The sequence below is a fragment of the Ascaphus truei genome, chromosome 5, assembly GCF_040206685.1.
Source record: "Ascaphus truei isolate aAscTru1 chromosome 5, aAscTru1.hap1, whole genome shotgun sequence".
NCBI classification, from domain to species: domain Eukaryota; kingdom Metazoa; phylum Chordata; class Amphibia; order Anura; family Ascaphidae; genus Ascaphus; species Ascaphus truei.
This window is the reverse complement of record NC_134487.1, coordinates 295590208-295605827: the sequence shown is the minus strand read 5'-3', so window position 1 is coordinate 295605827 and position 15620 is coordinate 295590208. Positions and strand designations below refer to the sequence as shown.

Sequence of the window (15620 nt, the reverse complement as noted above, 5' to 3'; positions counted from 1 at the left end):
TTTCTGGTGAAATTGCCTTTCCTCCAAACTTAAGGGATGGCCCCCGAGTCCTTTGTACTGCCCGTGGGATTCTTTTGAAAGCTCCTTGTATTGTTCCAGAATATATTTGTATATAGTTATCATATCCCCTCTTAGACACCTCATTTCTAATGTAAACAAATCTAATTTAGCTAGCCTCTCCTCATAAATTGGATTGTCCATGCCCTGTATTAATTTGGTGGCTCTTCTCTGCACTCTCTCTAGTTCCATAATGTCTTTTCTATGGAGTGGCGCCCAAAATTGCACTCAGCCAGCAGCGCTGTGTAAGGGCGATTCCAGCCAAAGTGTGTACTGGAACCCTTACACATACAGTAGCAGAGGAACATACAGTAGCAGAGGAGCATACAGTAGCAGAGCAGCATACAGCAGAAGAGCAGCATACAGTAGCAGAGGAGCATAGAGTAGCAGAGGAACATACAGTAGCAGAGGAGCATACAGCAGCAGAGCAGTATACAGTAGCAGAGGAGCATAGAGTAGCAGAGGAGCAGCGGAGCATAGAGTAGCAGCGGAGCATAGAGTAGCAGCGGAGCATAGAGTAGCAGCGGAGCATAGAGTAGCAGCGGAGCATAGAGTAGCAGCGGAGCATAGAGTAGCAGCGGAGCATAGAGTAGCAGCGGAGCATAGAGTAGCAGAGGAGCATAGAGTAGCAGAGGAGCATAGAGTAGCAGAGGAGCATAGAGTAGCAGAGGAGCATACAGTAGCAGAGGAGCATAGAGTAAAAGAGGGGCATAGAGTAGCAGAGGGGCATAGAGTAGCAGAGGGGCATAGAGTACAGTAGCAGGGCATAGAGTTGGAGAGGAGCATTGAGGAGCATAGAGTAGCAGAGAAGCATACTGTAGCAGAGGAATGTGTTGGTGGTCCTTGAAGTGTTGATTAAATTAAAATAGGACAAGGGCTTGAATTTTCGCGAAGTACCAAATATTAAACAAAATATGGAAAAGTGTACAAATACATATTCCAATACACTGTATTATTAGACCCAGCAACAGTGCAGTGTAATTGTAGAATTACATTTGTAACACCTTTTGCGAACTGTTTTGTTTCCAACACCATCCATTTCCTGATTATGTAAATTAACATCATTTAATCAAAATCGTACTCTGTTTGGACCACATATTTTAACACACGACTGTTATTTCTATTACTTAAACAGAAGAAAACCATTGGCCGTTAATGAAGATTAACATCAATAAGCAGTACTCTTGAATGTACAATATTAAAGGATAACCTGATAATTAGTACTAAAAATGCAGCCCCATCCATGTGTTTCTGAGGGTATTAAAAAGCTAAAAAAAAATCACATACAATTAAAGTACTTAAAAAATATATATAAACAGCTGTTTTATTTTCTTTCCCCATTTTCATTTCATTAAGAAATGAAGGATTTCACCAAAATATCTCATTCCTATTACTCGTATGAGAGGAAAGAGGCAGCTAGAAGCACAAATCTTTACAAGCGGATACGCTTTGAGTGCTACATAAGGTTGCCAGGCGGATTCTCCAAAAATAATGGACACAATGGTAAGACACACTATCCTCTCCGCTCCATGCTGTTTCCTCCTCTCCTTGGCCCTACCCCCAGGCTCCTAACACCTCCTCCTGATTGGGATAATGTACTGTAGAATTGAGGAATCTTCCCAGCCCCCTAGTAGCAGCATTGCTCTCTCCCTGCTTGGGGAAATCCTGTGGCCTCCCAAGCAGGTCAGGTCACTATGTCCAGAGAGGTAATATCGGTACATAGCTACGTGTCCAGTATTACCTCGAATTTTTTTTACTGGACAGTAAATACAGGACAGTCCGGTTCAATGCTGGACACCTGGCAACCCTAGCTGTAACATCTACATCTAGAAATTATAGAAAGTATTTATTGTAGACATCCTCCAAAGTGAAACAAGTTAAAACCAACAAACAAAAAATATATTTATTCTAAATCACTTTAATATTAAAATGGGTTATTCTGTCAAATTGTACCTTAGTTAACCAATGATAAACTGTTAGTCATTAACTACTATTTTGATTGGGGGGGGGGGGGGGGGAGAGTGCCGGGACAAATATCGGCCCAGCGGAGGAAGGGGGCTTGGTTTTGTCCTGACTTCGGGAGTTGGCTGGCCATGTTCCCTTCCTCTGCTGTGTGCCCCCTACCTCCGGAGACTTCAACTGGCACCCCCACTATCGCCTATCAACTGTGCCTCCCGCCCTCGTGACAACTGTGTCCCTCACACCCCTAACACCACCTCCTCCTCTTTCGATCGCTCTGTGGGGACACACAGACACTAGGTGACCTTATCACATCTCTTGGGTTCAAATATCGGCTCTATGCTGATGACACACAAAGTTACTTTTAAACCCCTGACCTTACACCTGCTGTACAGACCAAAGTTTCTGAACGTCTCGGCTATATCATCCTGGATAGCACTTCTCCGCCTTAAAATCTTAACATGTCAAAAACGGAGCTCCTCAGATTTCCTCCCAAACCTGGCCCTACTACCTCCTTCCAAGTTACTGTTAGAAGTACTATCATACACCCAGTAGCACAAGCACGCTACTTAGGGGTCACACTCGACTCCTCTCTCACATTCAAAAGGTAGCTAAAGCTTGTAGTTTTTCCTCCGCAATTATTGCAAAGATACGCCCTTTCCTCTGTTGCTCGACTGCTAAAACTCTGACTCAGACCCTCATTCTCTCCCGTCTCAATTACTGTAACCTCCTGCTTCCCGGCCTTCCTGCCTCTCAAATGTCTCCCCTACAATCTATCCTAAACGCTGCTTCCAGGATCACTGTTCTCTCTCCTAAATCTGTCTCAGCGTCTCCCCTGCTGAAATCCCTCTCCTCGCTTCCTATCAAATCCGTATCACACACACAATTCTCACTTTTAAAGCTTTACAGTCCTCTGCTCCTCATCTCAACCCTAATTTCTCGCTATACACTTGCGTTCTGCTCAAGGATGTCTTCTCTCTACCCCCTTTGTATCTAAAGCCCTCTGCTGCCTTAAACCTTTCTCACTGACTGCCCCACACCTCTGGAATGCCCTTCCCTTCAATATCTGACCAGCACCCTCTCTATCCACCTTTAAGACCCACCTTAAAACACACCTGCTTAACGAAGCATATGAGTAGCCCTGTGGCTGATACTATACACCTCATACATAGACGCACTTACCAGAACACCCTCCTACTGTCTCTGTACGTTCTTCCTACCTACCAAATTAGATTGTAAGCCCTTCGGATCAGGGACTCCTTTTCCTAAATGTTACTTTTATGTCTGAAACACTTCTTCCCTTTATGTGTTCGTTGTATTATTTGTTATTTATATGATTGTCACGTGTATTACTACTGTGAAGAGCTGTGTACATTAATGGCGCTAGATAAATAAAGACATACATACATACATAACTACCTCCTCCAACTCTACAACCCCCCTGCTCGACAACTGCTCCCACACTCGACCTATCAGTGAGCCTGAACACGGCACTAAAATAAGGCGAGTTATGTTTTTTTCTTATGCGCCTCACTAGAATTTTGGCAATCAGGTGAAATTTGCTGATGTTTTTCCCGCGCAAAATGTCGTGAAAAATGGCAATTTCCGCCAGAAATGCACCAAGCTTTAAAGCTCGATGTGCATTGTAAATTCCAACGCAAAGTTGTCATCAGGACCCATGGCCCTTTGTATACGGAACGTTCTATTTCCGTGCGTTCCGGAGCGAGGTGAACTGAATCCGCGAAATTTCAGGAAAATAAAACCCCACCGAAGCATTTGCAAAGCAAACTTGAAGACATTCACGACACTACTCGGCACATACAGTAACTTCTCACGTGTGTGACGCCTAACTTGCTAACCCTAGGGATATAGAACCGTGGAATGAGACCCACCTGTGGTACGGAAAAAAAGTTGTACTCTAATGCTCCTCACTCTTGTGACTCCTCAACCTCAGGCCCCGGAGATGGAAGGGATGAGACAAAGAAAGAACAAGTACAGGCAGTCCTCGTTTTACAACGAATGGCTTATCCAACGCTATGCAATGCATGCCTATATTCAGTGGTTGACAAATCACCAAAAAATCTACTCGCCACACAAAAAAATCTACTCGCCACCTAGTACCAAACGTGTGCTGCTTGGGCCAATATTTACTCGCCCGGGGGTTAAATCCACTCGCCCGGGGCGAGCAAATGTATAGGTTTGTCGAACACTGCCTATATTCATTTATACAACGCCAAAACGACTTATCCAACGCTCTTATGACGTTTTGCAACGTTGTTTATGTATATATATGTCAATAAACAACGTTGCAAAGCGTCGTAAGAGCGTATATATATATATATATAATATTATACTATAAATTATTATACCATATATTATTTATGTTATATTATATATATAATACAGTATATACACTGTATAATTTATGTGTGTGCTGCATATCTTATTGCTTGCGTAAAATATTTGGTGTATTTTAGTGTTAAAAATGCCTTCAGGAACGGAACCTTTCTTTTAAACAGTGTTCCTATGGGAAAACATGCTTCGCTTTACAACGTTTCGATATCCAACGCCATTTTGAGTAACGCATTGTGTCGGATAACCGAGGACCGCCTGTACAACCTTCTAAACCATTGCTCGCCATCATAACATAGTGACAGAGCTTCCAGTACCAGCTGTTATTTACATGCAGTGCTGTATGTGTGACAGCCTTTATGCCTAGGTTTACAATATTGAGTTTATATCTAATCTCCCTCGTAGTTTCTTTTAAATATTTAATTGTAAGTGTAAAAATATATTTAGTGTGAATAATATGCTTGTTTTTTCTGTGCTTCCCACCTCCCTAGTCCGTGAGCAGCGTTAGGCTCATAGGGCTAAAGGAGCAGCTAGGGATAAAAGAGTGTCTCGGTGGTAATGTTGCTACCTTTTGAAGTGTCCGCTCTCCTTGTGACCTTGGGCATGTCACCTTAGAGATGTAGATAAGTCTTCTGTCCACCCAGCGGTCACGTGGCAGCGGTGGTCGTGGCACCGGAGGATTAATGCGGTGGGGAGTCCCATAAGGAAGCATGAACTCCCTCCCCACGCATGCGATCGCGGCACACCCTGTCTCCGTGTGCTGCGGTCGGATAAGCAGAGGTCCACGGTGTCGGAGACAGTGAGTCTTGCTACATCTGTATCTCCCTGTGCCTCGGGTAAAATTAGATTGTAAGCTCTGCAGGTCAGTGCTTGGGCAGCGCTGCATAGACTCAGCGTTATATAACGAACAACATATTATGTACGTATATCTTTATATAGCACCATTAATGTACTCAGCACTTCACAGCAGTAATACACGAGACATAATAATACTATAAATAACAAATAATACAAATGACACATAATGGGAAGACCTAAAAGTAACGTTTAGGAAAAGGAGTCCCTGCCCTGAAGAGCTTACAATCTAATGGGTAAATAAGAAGAACTTACAGAGACAGTAGGAGGGTGTTCTGGTAAGTGCGTGTGCAAGGGGTCAGGGTCGATGTATGAAGTCTATAGCATGAGCCACGGAATAAGCACTGCATAGGAGAATCAATGCGTTCCAGCAATGGTAATCGGAGCAGAGACAACTAAACGAATAAGACAAAATGACAGATATATGATAGGTAAGTACACACCTGCACATAGTTACTGCTCGTTCTGTTGCTTTGTTATAGAGGCACAGAGTAAAATAAGATTGGGAACGGCTGTGCCGAGTAATTACTATGCCTTCCACCTGCATCTAAATGAATCTTTTTTTACATTTGTTTTGCTGATATCTGTCTTGGGAGGCTCACAAAATACTCATATTTTGAGTCATTGTTTTATAATTCCCTGTGATCCCTGATGTCAGAGGCTCAGGAAAAACCCAGCAGGATGGCTCAGCGTTGCCTGCAGAACGCTGGGAGTAAAAAGATGCTTCGGGAAATGTCTCCCACTCTTTTGTATCACATCTGTTTTATTAGCTTCTATAGATGTGCTCTATTTATTTCATGTTCCTTGTTTCAGAGCTATAAAAGTTGAAATTTTTCCCCCAACTTGGAGCTTTTATCCCGTTCATAAAAATAATTATAATATCAATTTACAGTGCCATAAAAAAAAAAAGTGGAATTGTGCCTACTTTCCGGAGATCGCGGCACTGCTAATTTATAGAGCACATTATGCTCTCTTGACCTCGTTCTCAAAAACTGTACCCTACAATAATGCCTTCAAAAAATAAATGGGGAGTACCTTTTATAAAAAGGAACTATGGGGTAGATCCTCAGAAGTGCGCTAAATAAGGGAAAATAATGTTAACTTACCTAATTAGGTAACGCAGAGGTGCGCAAACTGGGGGGGGGGTGAGATTTTCGGGGGGAGGGGAACGCGGCTGTTAGAGAGGCCCTGTGCTTCCCCGAAGGCATTTAAATAAAATGCAGAGGATCGCGCGAGGCCTCTGTAACTGACGCTGCGGTGTCACGTGATGTCATGTTGCCATGTGGAGCCGAGAGGGTGGGGGTGGGGGCGGAGGGAGGCCATGAGCAGAGGGTGAGCTGGCAGGGGGGTGCAGGGAGAAGAGTTTGCGCACCCCTGAGGTAACAGACCTTATTTTGTTCCTTCTTAACGGGTGTCCTTGAGGCTAGTGATGTGCAAGCGTAAGGTCCTTTAGCAAAACGACCAAATCCGGTTACCCAGATGAATGGCGATTACCGTAGCCCAGGGGGGCTCGACTCCAGTCCTCAAGAACCCCCAACAGGTCAGGTTTTCAGGATATCCCTGCTTCAGCACAGGTGGATCAGTCAGAGACTCTGTCGATCGGGTGGCCCCCGAGGACCGCGCTATAACGGGGTTGAGCTGTATATATATATATATATATATATATATATATATATATATATATATATATACAGTTAGATCCGGAAATAATTGGACACTGATACAAGTTTTGTTATTTCGGCTGTGTACCAAAATAAATTCAAGTTACAGTTAAATAATGAATATGGGCTTAAAGTGCAGTCTATCAGCTTTAATTTGAGGGTATTCACATCCAAATTGGAGGAAGGGTTTAGGAATTGCATCTATTTAATATGTAGCCCCCTCTTTTTCAAGGGACCAAAAGTAATTGGACAATTGACTCAAAAGCTGTTTCATAGACAGGTGTGGGCTATTCCTTCATTATTTCATCATCAATTAAGCAGGTAGAAGGTCTGGAGTTGATTCCAGGTGCGGCATTCGCATTTGGAAGCTGTTGCTGTGAACCCACAACATACAGTCAAAGGAGCTCTCAATGCAAGTGAAACAGGGCATCCTTAGGCTGCAAAAAAAAAAAAAAATCCATCAGAGAGGTAGCAGGAACATTAGGAGTGGCCAAATCAGCAGTTTGGTACATTCTGAGAAAAAAAAAACGCACTGTGGGCTCTGCAACACAAAAAGGCCTGGACGTCCATGGAAGACAACAGTGGTGGATGATTGTAGGATCCTTTCCATTTTAAAGAAAAACCCCTTTACAACATCCAGCCAAGTGAAGAACACTCTCCAGGAGGTTGGCTTATCATTATCCAAGTTAACATAAAGAGAAGACTTCACGAGAGCAAATACAGAGGGTTCCCCACAAGGTGCAAACCATTCATAAACCTAAAGAATAGAAAGGCCAGATTAGACTTTGCCAAACAATATCTAAAAAAGCCAGCCCAGTTTTGGAACAGCATTCTTTGGACAGATGAAACCAAGATCAACCTGTACCAGAATGATGGAAAGAAAAAAGTATGGAGAAGGCTTGGAACGGCTCATGATCCAAAGCTTACCACATCATCTGTAAAACACAGTGGAGGCAGTGTGATGGCATGGGCATGCATGGCTTCCAATGGCACTGGGTCACTAGTGTTTATTGATGATGTGACAGAAGACAGAAGCAGCCGGATGAATTCTGAAGTGTATAGGGATATATTGTCTGCTCAGATTCAGCCAAATTCAGCGAAGTTGATTGGACGGCGCTTCACTTTACAGATGGACAATGACCCAAAACATACTGCGAAAGCAACCCAGGAGTTTTTTTAAGGCAAAGAAGTGGAATATTCTGCAATGGCCGAGTCAATCACCTGATCTCAACCCGATCGAGCATGCATTTCATGTGCTGAAGACAAAACTTAAGGCAGAAAGACCCACGAACAAACAACAACTGAAGACAGCTGCAGTAAAGGTCTGGCAAAGTATCACAAAGGAGGAAACTCAACGTTTGGTGATGTCCATGCGTGCCAGACTTCAAGCAGTCAATGCCTACAAAGAATTCTTGACAAAGTATTAAAAATGAAAAATTTATTTATGATTGTGTTAATTTGTTCAATTACATTTGAGCCCCTGAAATAAGGGGACTGCGTATGAAAATGATTGCAATTCCTAAACGTTCCATACGATATTTTTGTTCAACCCCTTTAATTTAAGCTGAAAGTCTGCACTTCTATTGCATCTTGGTTGTTTCATTTCAAATCCATTGTGGTGGCATACAGAGCCAAAATTATGAAAATTGTGTCAGTGTCCAATTATTTCCGGACCCAACTGTATATATACACGTGTGTGTATTCTTGCATTGGCTCCTGTGACGGGGTTATCCCACATAGTAGGATCTCACACAGGTGGAGGCGCTGCCACCAGACGGATAAGGTACACCCCAGGCTCCCAGCGGCGAAGGTTCAGGCCTCCTGTGAGCCACAAGTAACGCACCACACACACACAGTAGCCGCCAAATCTCCCATAGGGTGGGCGAAAGTACGCTACACGTCACAGTATTTTATTATTTTATTTTTTTACACAGTGTAACTGTATAATTAAATATTATTTTGGTTTCTTCTGTCCCCTTGAAAATAATTTTCTCATATGTAGATTCATTCTGGTAAACTCATAAACATATCTAACATTCACTTTCATCATGAACATCATATTACAGTCAATCCCTTAAAATCAAAAATTATAAATATACACACATTTTCACACATTTGTTGTTGTGTTTCAGCCATACGTCCACCATATAACTGTTAATATAACAAGTCATGGAAGGGTTAATTCCTACATTAATATGGGTACCACTTACCATAAGACCTTCCCTTTTCCCTTGTAGGCAATCCTGTGTTTTTTTGTTTTTTTTAATCTTTGTGTAAAGTCTTCTTTTTCCACACTACAGATATTGCATTTAATCAATAATAATGCAATGCTAAAGCTTTCCCACAAATGGAGTTAAAGAAATCAGGCCATCAACATGGGTACATGGGTACTCACGGCAAGCAAACTGGAAGGACAGCTGAGACGCCACGCGGAGCTCACTAACAGCAGAGACAAACGAGAACGTTTTCTTGAAAGCATATAACCTGTGATCTCATATCACGGTGAAATCCTGGAAGGACCATAAATTTATTGCTGATGTAGGAAACTGGAAAGCAGCACGGTTTCATCAGGAACAATGAAAGCAAAGCTCTCATGAAAAGGGATGTAACAGCTTGATTTCATAAACTAAGATTAACACAAAGAAACGATCCCTGCACATGAAAAGTAATCCTCAATAAAGCCTGTCTGACAGCCTCCAGAAATACAACGTTTTCCTCTTCTTCCCCTGCCTCCACCCCAATTTATCACCCGTTCCAATAAAAGTGCATCCCAGCTGCTAGTTTTACATGCTTTCAAAACACACCAACGTTCTTTCCCCCTTCCTTTTTGATTGCAAGCTCCTTGGATCAGAGTTCTCTTTAGCAAACGTACCAGTGTATGTTATGTATGTATTTTAATGTTACGATGTTGTTGTTATGGTCTTCTCTTGAGCATTGTAGTGGTCTGCAAGATATGTTGATGTGCTGATGGCCATACCGGTTTCACAATACAGTATACAGTAATATATCACACATTTCACAAAGAAACGCAATGGAATTGCCCTCCAGTCGTTATCTCATACACAGCGAGTCTCTAGGCCAGGGGTGGGGAACGTCAGGCCCGAGGGCCGTATAAGGCCCTCGAAATCATTTGGTCTGGCCATGCTAAGGCAACTGCTATAACCGGGGTCACGCTAATTTTTAAAAAAATGGCCGCCGCGCGCCCGATCGGGAGAAGGTGGTGTGAGGCGCCGGCAGCCCTACACGATCCCCAGCAGCCACTGTACTTCCCCCCGCACTTCCCCTGCAGCAGTCCATGCACTCCCCAGCAGTTCCCCACGCACTTACCCCAGCAGCCGCCCTACACGATCCCCCCAGCAGCAGCAGCAACTACCAGAGGTAGGGGGGGGATCTGTGTGCCTGCATGCCTGCCGCGCGCCTGCCTGTCTGTGTCTGTAAGGCCCGCGAACGATGTTATAAATATCCAAATGGCCCGTGGCAGAAAAAAGATTCCCACCCCCTGCTCTGGGCACTTTACACCCAGGCCCATCCCTAGATATGTGCCACCCCTTGGCAAGCACTAATAAGGACTGCATTAATTTCGGCTCCGAGGACCCCCTGCTTCCCGACATGCCGGTACTTTCCTCTTTAGGGGGTGCCGGTATCTCCTGCTCAGGTTTAGCTGTCCCATCACATGGGCCAATAGGAAACCGTGACATCATAGGTGGCTTCCTATTGACCCATGTGACCGAGGGCTTTAAACCTGAGCAGGAGATACCACACCCCCTAGAGAGGTAAGTATCTTAGGAAGCAGGGGGTCCCAAAGCCGAAATGTATGTTGTTCAGCTCCGGAGACGCCCTGCTTCAATACGACATGTATTTACATTTTTTTTAAAACAGCAGTGCTGCTACACTGTCCCTCTTGCCGTCCCCTGAGAACTGCCACCCCCCCCCCGAGACCTACCGCGCCCCCCACACCCCCCCGAGACCTGCTGCCCGTTGATGGTGCCTTATGCCTAGGGACAGGCCTATTAACACCACTTACTTTCTGCTATCTGCTTAGCTCACAATTTTAATTGTTATTATCTTGGAACCTTTATAAGTGCGGGACTCGAAGTGTCAGGATTTATACAGCTAACACCAGCAATAACCTCGCATGCACAGATGGAGCAGGCGGTATTACCCCCATTAAAGCTGCAGTTCAGTCTTTTTTTTTTTTAATTTTTTTTTTTACTTCAATAATTTCATGTGTGCAATCTCTAATTACCTAAAGAACTGTATAGCTGCAGGTCAATTCGTTCTCCATGTATTGATCGGCGAAATTTGGTGACATCATTAGAGCTGGCATATGTTTTTCTTCTGCATCTGTCACTCAGTGGAAGCTCATGAATATTCATGAGCACTCCTGCACTGACATGTGCTAGAGGGAGGGCAGGGCTGACAAAGGGGTGTGCCAGGGCTTGTGACAGGACATGAAGGGGCAGTGCCTTAGCAAATGGTTGTTAAAATAGAATACAAGAAAATTGGTCTTTCAAAGTTGTTTTTTTAAAACAGAAAATGCTAAAAGTATTTTTTCTTACTACAGAACTGATTTATTAAAAAATTCACACATGCAGGATATTGACTGAACTGCAGCTTTAATGCAAGTTAACCACAAAACAATGCGTTAAATAACACGGATGTTATGTCCTTGTATTTTCAATAGCACTAATGTTAAATAACACGCCAGCATTAATCCACGCATCACGTTAGCGGGTGCAATAACGTCTGCTACATCTGTATATATGTTTTATTTGCATAGAGCCACAATGTACAGAGACAGCACTTTCCAAAGAAAACAACAGTATATAAGGAATTACAATACAATAAGTGCAATACATACTCCTCATACATAAACCTTGGCCCCTTGCAGACGCACTTACCAGAACACCCTCCTACGGTCTCTGTACGTTCTTCCTACCTACCAATTAGATTGTAAACTCTTTGGAGCAGAGACTCCTTTTCCTAAATGTTATTTTTACCCATTATATGTTATCTGTATTATTTGTTATTTATATGATTGTCACGTGTATTACTGCTGTGAAGCGCTACTATGTACATTAATGGCGCTTTATAAATAAAGACATACATACATACAGTTGTGTGAAAAAGAAAGTACACCCTCTTTGAATTCTATGGTTTTACATATCAGGACATAATAACAATCATCTGTTCCTTAGCAGGTCTTAAAATTAGGTAAATACAACCTCAGATGAACAACAACACATGACATATTACACCGTGTCATGATTTAACAAAAAATAAAGCCAAAATGGAGAAGCTACGTGTGAAAAACTAATTACACCCTTACTGCTTCCATAGGAATTAAGATGCTAAGTAGCAGACAGGTGCTGCTAATCAAATGCCCTTGATTAATTGATCATCAGCAAGTGTTACCACCTCTATAAAACCAGAAGGTTTAGCAGTTTGCTCGTCTGGAGCATTCAGGTGTGTGTTAACACAGTGTCAAGGAGGAAAGACATCAGCAATGATCTTAGAGAAGCAATTGTTGCTGCCCATCAATCTGGGAAGGGTTATTAGACCATTTCCAAACAATTTAAAGTCCATCATTCTACAGTGAGAAAGATTATTCAAAAGTGATTGTTATTATGTCCTGATATGGAAAACCATAGAATTCAAAGAGGGTGTACTTTCTTTTTCACACAACTGTACATTTGTTAGTGGAAATTCTTATAATACATGACTGCACCAGGAAGTAGAACAGCGTCACCCTTAATTTTAGCATGTGAAAAAAACGATGCTTTGGTTTACCTTCTAGACTGTCTGTGGGACTAGTGTCCTATGACTTATAGATCCCCAAGTCATCAAGCATACAGTATATACAATATTGTCATTAAATGAATTTGCTTGTTTTCTTTAGCAGTGATTTTCCCATTAAAAAGTTCAATTTTTGTCTTTGTAGTGATCAATATTTACTTTTGCACATTTTCTCAATCTCATTTTATTTTCTCTGCTACATCTATTAAAAGTGCAGGTGCAGACCCACTTACAAACAAGTAATGAAATTACAATAAAGCGGACTCAGCTGTGCAGTAGTTAATCTATCTTAAGCTTTGTTGGTTCATGTTTAATTTGTTGCATTAAAAGTACTTAAGCCCAGAAGCCTAATGCACAAATAACGCAACAAATATCACAAAATACAAACTACAGTACTGGGTTTTTTTTGGGGGGGGGGGGCGTGGGGGAGGGGGAGGGGGGTGAAAGTGAGAATAGATAAGATGGACTACTAAAGGAATTCTACACTTGATGTGATTTACCCAGAATTATAAACCATTGGTTACACCAGGGGTCTCAAACTCAGTCCTCAAGGGCCACCAACAGGCCAGGTTTTATGGATATCCCTGCTTCAAAACAGGTGGCTCAGTCACAGAGTACAACACCTCTGCTGAAGCAGGGATATCTATAAAACTTGGCCTGTTTGTGGCCCCACAGGACTGAGTTTGAGATCCCTGGGTTAGACCAGGGGAGCGCAAACTTTTTGTGCTGCGCCCCCCTGTCTCTCTGGCCCCGGTTCTCGCGCCCCCCTGCCTACCGTTATCCGCGTGAGATGACGCTGCATGGGCGTGTGACGTCAGGTCACATGGTGCCATGGCGACGCAACACAGACGGCTGAATCCCGGTAAGTAAACAGTTGCAGGGTCCTCACGCGATCCCCCGGCATTTAATTTAAATGCCTGGGGGAAGAGCGCGGGGCCTCTGCAACTGCCCGCGCCCCCCCAGCACAATCTCCCGCCCCCCCTGGGTGTCGCGCCCCCCCACTTTGCGCACCGCTGGGTTACACTATGCACAATAGTTGGCATTTTGAAAAGTACCCAAGGAAGTATTTGATATCAATATCTCTGTAACTATTGCATTTTTTTTTTAATGGAGTGTGTAATGAAAGATGGAATGAAAAAAGCAATAGTGACGAAAGAATATTCTCTGACTAATTAGACAACGTGCCTGCTACAGCATCAACAAAGAAATGTCTAATATAATTGAAATTGCCCATCAAAATGTCTTGATCTTAAACAGGTCATTTAGAAAATGTATATCTTGACCTAGCATACTCAGCTATAAAACACCAGCTTGTCTGGGCTAGGAGAGCTATTCTTTGAAATGTAAGATTTCAACTTGGCTTGACATTTCCAATTCACGTATCTACCCGCACCTCAAGTGTTGACAATTAAACTTTAAACTGCTTGGGGCATGCAGTCAATGGTCTTGTATTATTCAATGAATAGTTCATTTTACACTTGAAATACATTTTGCTGCTACTACTCGTGAATGCAGGTGGGCTGGGATTTGAGTTTTAATGAAACACAGAGTGCCACAGTTTTACAGATTAGTATGAATATGAAAGGGTATTGAAAGAAGTGATGATGCCAAGGGTGGTGTTGTCTAGGAAACAGTTCACACTAATCAGCTAATCAAGACAGCAATTAATTAATACCCCAGTGGCAAATAAATATAGATTTCAAATATAACATTTTGTTTCTGCTAAAGGATATTATTCAGTGTTTGCTATGGGCTGCGAGCCTTGTTGGAATTAGCACTACTAGGAAAAAGCTATATTTTATAAGGTGTTGTGGGATGAGTGAATAAACCTAATAGGACGAAGATACATAACACGGAATGAAACACGAGCAAAAACAAACTTTGAAACCCTATCAATCTGTGGATTTTGTCAACAAATTGCCCTAGTATTCTCCAATTTCAGTTAAAAACAGTAGTGTCTGTGCAATTTATTTCTCACGCCATTGTGTGGTATTATACGAGCCTATAAATAAGCTGCGTTTCCCCGGAAAGTCGAGGCGCCAGCAACAAAGTTGTCCAGAAAGGTGGAAATTCTGTCACAATGGACACGCACTGTGTTGGTCAAACAAAAATGTAAATACTGAATATCACTTCAACTCTCACATTATTGCAGCTTGAAAAGAAATACAGAAGAGACTCGGCTATCCGACTTTCGGTTAACCGACACTCTGTTTTATCCGGCAGCCCCCCCCCCCCCCCCACTTCTCACTTACCAGGCTTAACGGCGGCGGCCGGAGGACTGAAGACCACGGGAGCGGAACAGGAGGAAGACAGCTGGCGGAGGGAGAAGAGGACCATGTCAGCGGAGGGAAGAAGTTGAGACAGTGGGCGGCGGTGGCAGGAGGAAACATGTAATCGGAGCAGGAGCAGAGCAGCACAGGAGAACGGCAGGGGAGGAAAGCGCTGTAACACCGGAAGTTGACCGGCTTCTGACTTCCTGTGTTACAACTCGTTCCTGCCCTGACGTTCTCCTGTGCTGCTCTGCTTCTGCTCCGATTACATGTCTTCTCCTTCCGCCGCCCGCTGTCTCAACTTCTTCCCTCCGCTGGCATGGTCCTCTTCTCCCGCCGCCAGCTGTCTTCCTCTTGTTCCGCTCCCATGGTCTTCAGTACTCTTCTTATGCCGCTGGTAAACCTGGTAAGTGGGGGGTACAAATGTAGGATAATACTTTCTGTATTATCTGTCATTTTCGGTTATCCGACACGGTATTGGTCCCGTTTAGGTCGGATGATGGAGACTCGACTGTACATTTAATAGAATATCACAAACTGCAAGACACTTCCATGTAACAATGACAATCCCATTCGCAGCAAACTATCCGAAAGTTGGAAGAAAAAAAACACACAACTTACAAAACTCATTATTCTCAAGAAGGCCGTGATGTATGAACAGTCCTACAGA

The 15620-nt window shown here is 43.2% G+C and overlaps 1 protein-coding gene across 3 annotated transcripts in view; it reads right to left on the bottom strand.

The window, feature by feature from the left end:
• SHISAL1 (shisa like 1) overlaps positions 1–15620 on the bottom strand; it is a 147956-nt gene that overhangs the window by 120580 nt on the left and 11756 nt on the right. The gene's annotated exons all lie outside the window — the stretch shown is intronic.